This window comes from Talpa occidentalis, unplaced genomic scaffold, assembly GCF_014898055.3.
Source record: "Talpa occidentalis isolate TD23 unplaced genomic scaffold, MPIMG_talOcc4v2.1 talOcc4.14, whole genome shotgun sequence".
Lineage (NCBI taxonomy): Eukaryota > Metazoa > Chordata > Mammalia > Eulipotyphla > Talpidae > Talpa > Talpa occidentalis.
Window position 1 is genome coordinate 3,044,411 of NW_023601433.1, and position 4,803 is coordinate 3,049,213.

Here is a 4,803-nt window from a genome sequence, read left to right on the forward strand (position 1 = left end):
TCTGTTTCTGGTGAATCTTTTCACCCCCCGTACCTCTGGCCTGTACCCCAATAGTTCTTCTACACAAAATAAAATTAAAAAAAAATTTTTTTTTAAAAAAAGAAAGATAATGCAAAGGTCTTGTGGAAGTCTGATCAAAGATAATTGAGTAACAGAAGGAGATTATGACAAAATATTATATTTAGTTCATTCAGTAATAGAAATCTCCACAATATTACCATTTCAGTTTTTTAACTTCAGGCAATGCCATTTTAGCTTCATGAGTTGATCATTTGGGAGATACTGGTTATGAAGATCTTTCATATGTTTATGCAACTTATACATTTATCAAAATAGGCCCCAGCTGCTGCTATTACCACCCCTCTCATCCAAAGAGAGTGAGTGTTAAAAAGCTGTCATGCCAAGGACACCGTTCCCCCAAACGTAATTTTCCCTTAAAAACTTGAGTCTTATGGTTTGTGATAAATACGATAATATATTTCTCCCTCTCTGTGTTTCGCACATGCACACACGCACATACACACACACACAGAGTCATCAGAGGTAAAAACTTATTTGACTGCATTGGGAGAGCCATCCTGGTATTCTGGGGAAAGCTCTCTGCACCCCACCAGAACCCCACTTTTTTCAAAAAGGGCTTTCCTGTGGCCTCATGGTCCACCCGGCTGTGTGAGGCTCTGTGAGCCCGTGAAGAGAATGTAGCACTGAGGCCGCTCTTCCCCGGGGGGTGGCCTGCCTCCTGGTCAGGCCTGGGAGGCACCTTGGCCAGGCGCAGCTTGCGGAACACAGCGGGCTCTGTGCAGGCCTGAGGTAACCCGACAGGAGCCAGGCCGCTCCTCCTGGGCCTCGGAGAATGGGCTTCTCTGTGTGCGCTTGTTTGCTTTGGTTTTGAGCTAAAAAAAAATGATTTCACACATAATTAGGGCTGTGGCAGAGAGATTGTGTTCGAGGTGCTTTTACTGGAAATATCAAGAGGAGGGACAAGGGAGGGTTGTGTTCCTCTTCCAACCGGGCCGGGGGGAGGAGGAGGAGCCAGCAGCTCCTGGGGGCACAACAGGCAGTGTTCAGGACAGAGGAGCTGCTCTCTCGCTCTGCTCTCTCGAGGCGGCCCAGCTGTGAGGGGCTGAGGTAGGCGGTGGAGGTGGGCAGTGAGTGCACTGGGGGCAGGGAAGGCGGGGGACAGGGCTGGGGCAGCCCACTCCTGCCTCTCCCTTGTCTCTCCAGCTGCCCGTGGAGGGGGCAGGGGCTCTCACAGAAAAACTAGGCGCAGGTGCAGGTAAAAGTGAGGAAGGAAGCAGGGAGGAGAGGCTGAGGGCGTGAAAGCCAGGGACTCCATCTGACTCTGCTCAGCCCACAGGCCTGACAAGGAGGCCCTGGAGCAGCCCAGCCCTGAAGACCAGCCCCCAGCCAGGCATCAGGGCACCTGGGCTCCGACCTGCCCAGCTGTGCCTGGAGGTCTCTTGATGCTTTTGGGGTCTTAGATGGCTTCTCTGTGGGACTGGGCCTGGCCCATCAGCCTTCTGCTGCCGTGGACAGGAACGCCAGGCCCCAAGGCACCCTTGGAGAATCTCCGTACACATTACCTATTAAAAGCAAGGAGCCCTGTGGGAAGAGAAAAGCCTGTTTTACTTGAAATTTGTGTAAAGAAGCACTTTCTAGAACATTAATCACATGAACCCTTTCCCCGTTTTTGGCATAACATCTATGAACACCTGTGCATGGGGTTTCTGTTGCTGCATAACTGACCACCTCAAACCCGGCACCCTCAGTGACATTTTCCTCTGCCCATAGTTCCTGGGCCTAGGAGTGGACAGGCCACAGCAGAGACAGCTTGTCTCTGCCCCATGCTGTGTGGGGCCTCACCTGCTGGGACATGAAGGTGGAGTGACTACGCTCACATCTGCCTCTCTTGGGAGCGTGGAGTCAGAGAACCCTGGGCTTCTTGCCTGGTGACCCAGGGCCCTGAAGCGAGTGTCCCAAAAGACCAGCTGCAGTCACATGCCTACTGTGACATAGCTTGTGTGTCAAAGTCACAGTAAGGAGGGAAAGGCTGGGAGATGCTGTCACAGCATCTTTGGAAAATGTACCAGGCCGCACTCCGAGAAGTGGCAGGCTGGAGCTCTGAGGATGTATGAAGACCCTGTGAGATCGGAAATTATGCCCAGACTCTGTCCTCTGGTCACACCCAGGTTCCAACCAAGTTGCTCTTGCCTGTCCCTCCCCAGCGCACAGCTCTGCAGCTCACATGTACCACAGACTGAGGAAGTGCACGTGATGCTGAATGCTCTGGCCAGGAGGACCCATGGGCTATTTGTTGATTTTGAAGACCCTTTGGCTTGACCACGCATGTCTTCCTTTTGGGGTACAGGGTTGACAAGCCCTGCCTGGAAGGTCCGTCTCCCATCTGCTTTGGGGAGGCCGTTTCTCCCTCACCACTTCATATTCTTTATTCAGTTTGTCCCAGCTCTAAATCCATGTCCTTGCCACAGAAGTTCTCTTTCCCAGACCTGTCAACTTCAACCCAGCTCTAGTGAGCTCTTGTGCCAAGAAATGTGAGGTGCAGAGACTGGTCACGTAGGAAGAGATGTCAGCTAGAGTTGAAGGATAAACGGAAGTTAGCTAGGTGGTTCTAGAAGGTTCTTCCCTCCCCCACCCTTCACCTAGGAGGATTCCAGGGGAGGGTGGGACTTTATGATTTTCATTTTGAGAAGACCCATTGGCTATTCCTGGAGCTGGCTGTGGTGGACGTGGACGCTATTCTGGTGTTGACATGGAGATGGCAGGGGCAGCTGCCTGGACGGACACCTCAGAGGCAGGGTCTGGCTTCTGCAATTGCCTGGTGCTGCTCCATCAGGGGATCCTGGAGAAGAATGAGTTTAGGATGAGAAGGTGAAGAGTTTGGATCTGCCACTGGTGACTTTGAGCTTCCTCTGGGAAGCAGTTGTCAAGGATGTCGTTGACTACAAAGGTCTTGAGTTCTCCATATCAGAGAAGAGGCTTGGGTTAGAACCTAAACATGGGAGCCAGCACCCCATAAATGTTGAGAGAAAGCGGAGAGAATGAAGGCAATGAGGACAGAAGGGGTCAGGATGGTGGGGAGGCGCCTGGTTTATGCAGGCATTCTCAGTTTGCATCCTAAGCAAAACCTGGGCTTTCTCCAAGGTATCAAAATCCGAAGGAGTCGGCCAAGTGTTTGGTCATGTGACTGGTGCCCCAGTGTGGACTAGAACCGTAGAAGAGACTTTCCTTCCACTCCTCTGGAGAGAGGGCAAGGTCTGGATAGGGGCTCTTAGGACTGAGAGATCAAGAGAGGTCTGGCCTCTGCTGGGTTTGAAGATTCCTGTGACGTGAAATGAATATTTGGGGTTCAGGCTTGGAAACAGTTTCTCTTTGGGGATCCTGGGCGCCTTTCAGTGGGAGCCGTGTCAGAGACCAAGATCTGGCCCCCAGGTGTGCTCATTGCTAGGGAGGCGTCTTTGCTTCTTGGAAATCAGAGTATTTAAAATATTGACATAAAGTCATGTTTTCATGAGGATGCAATATAGTAGGATTGTGCCTGTCTCAAGAATGATCGGGTTTAGAAACCACATTACTTCATAGTGGCCTGTGGTCTGCCCCAGGACACTGGGGACGATTGTCCTCTTCGGTCCATCCTGGCAGCTCTGTGGTGACTGTATGAAGAGCTTCACTAGTGTGTGATTGTGAAGTCCCGGTCGAATGACCCCTCTGTGCCACGCCCTTGGATCCCCCCATCTCAACCACCTCCCGGTTATGGGGTTGGCGCTTGGACAGCGTTGGTTACAAAGGCGCCTCTCAATGGCAAATACCTCATATTGTTTACCTGAAGAACAGGCTCTTCTCTGTGACCTGTTGCCCTGGCTGGGAACTGACCAGGGATGCGGCCCAGCCCCTGTGGATGCCTCAGCCCCTCTGGTCCCCCAACAGAAGGTCTTTCTTGGGCTCCCTGGAGCTTCTCCCTTTTCCTGTAAACAGTCGTAAAACCTGCTTTCCCTGACCCGAGCCCGTCAGCTGCAGAGAAGCGCCCGGGTCCGCCTTATGCCGAGGATGGCTGCGGCCTGGTGTTTGGAGAGAAAACATTCATGTGTAATCTCATCATTATCAGCCAATGCCAGCCTCGGCTGTGGCCTCACCCGCTGACCCACAGTGCCCTGGGCCTCCCAGGCACAAATCTTGGTCGACTACCCAAGGAGAAGGGGGCCCTGACCCCCCGGGAGACATTGAGCAGTGGGTCTTGGGGAGTGAGGCCTGGGGGCTAAGAGGAAGGGACGGAAGCTCCGGTCACAAGGAGCACCTTCAGGTCAACCCAAGAAGCTTTTATGACTTCGGCCCCGACTGGGGCCTGCTCTGGCTGCAGTGGGGGGCTGCAGTGGGGAGGCAGAGTATGTTCAGTTCCTGCCTCAGGAGACTTCGTTGGGGAAGGGGGGATGGGCTCAACCAACTGGGGTAGAATAGGCCAAAGCTTCTGCTTTGGGGAGACAGTAATGGCCACGTCAACCCAAAGAAGAAAGAAGCCCTTGGGCTGGGGGGAGGCTCCCTGGAGGGACGGCAGGCCAGAGGACCCCGAGGAATGGCAAGAGGAGGAGGGGAGGGAGGGAGAACAGAGGAGGGGTGAGGTGGACAGTGAGCCTGGGGAAGGAGACGGGCCCCAGGCCTCCCTCTTCGTCTGAGTCTGCGAGGGCTGTGCCCAGCGGAGGGTTGGCAGGTGGGATAGCTAAGGCGGTGGTGCTGCAAGCTCTCAGCTGGGAACCTTCCCACACTTGGGGTAGGGCTTGTGCTTTGGGG

The 4,803-nt window shown here is 53.5% G+C and overlaps 1 long non-coding RNA gene across 1 annotated transcript; it reads right to left on the reverse strand.

Moving 5' to 3' along the window:
- Positions 1 to 530: 530 nt before the first annotated feature.
- Positions 531 to 2,008, reverse strand: LOC119245179 (uncharacterized). The gene is made up of 3 exons (XR_005125187.2): positions 1,864 to 2,008; positions 1,436 to 1,602; positions 531 to 893 (listed from the first exon to the last, which is right to left on the reverse strand). It is a non-coding gene; the product is annotated as an uncharacterized LOC119245179 (long non-coding RNA).
- Positions 2,009 to 4,803: the final 2,795 nt, after the last annotated feature.